Raw genomic sequence first — 468 nt, 5'->3', positions numbered from 1 at the left:
TACTAATGGCGTGCTAGTAATGGCGCACCAGTGATGCGCCATTAATGGCCAAATTAGGTGCGCCATTAGTAGCGGTTTTTCTAGTAGTGATACTTGTATTGATAGTAAACTCAGATAAATGTGTGGGTACATAGACAACACCATGTCCCTAGTAAGCCTCTAGTTGACTAGCTCATTGATCAATAGATGGTCACGGTTTCCTGAGCATGGACATAGGATGTCGTTGATAACGGGATCACATCATTAGGAGAATGATGTGATGGACAAGACCCAATTCTAAGCCTAGCACAAAGATCGTGTAGTTTGTATGCTAAAGCTTTTCTAATGTCAAGTATCATTTCCTTAGACCATGAGATTGTGCAACTCCCGAATACCGTAGGAATGCTTTGGGTGTACCAAACGTCACAACGTAACTAGGTGGCTATAAAGGTGCACTACGGGTATCTCCGAAAGTGTCTGTTGGGTTGG

This window comes from Triticum dicoccoides, chromosome 1B (assembly GCF_002162155.2).
Source record: "Triticum dicoccoides isolate Atlit2015 ecotype Zavitan chromosome 1B, WEW_v2.0, whole genome shotgun sequence".
Lineage (NCBI taxonomy): Eukaryota > Viridiplantae > Streptophyta > Magnoliopsida > Poales > Poaceae > Triticum > Triticum dicoccoides.
The sequence above is the reverse complement of the archived record's forward strand: the minus strand, read 5'-3'. Positions refer to the sequence as shown.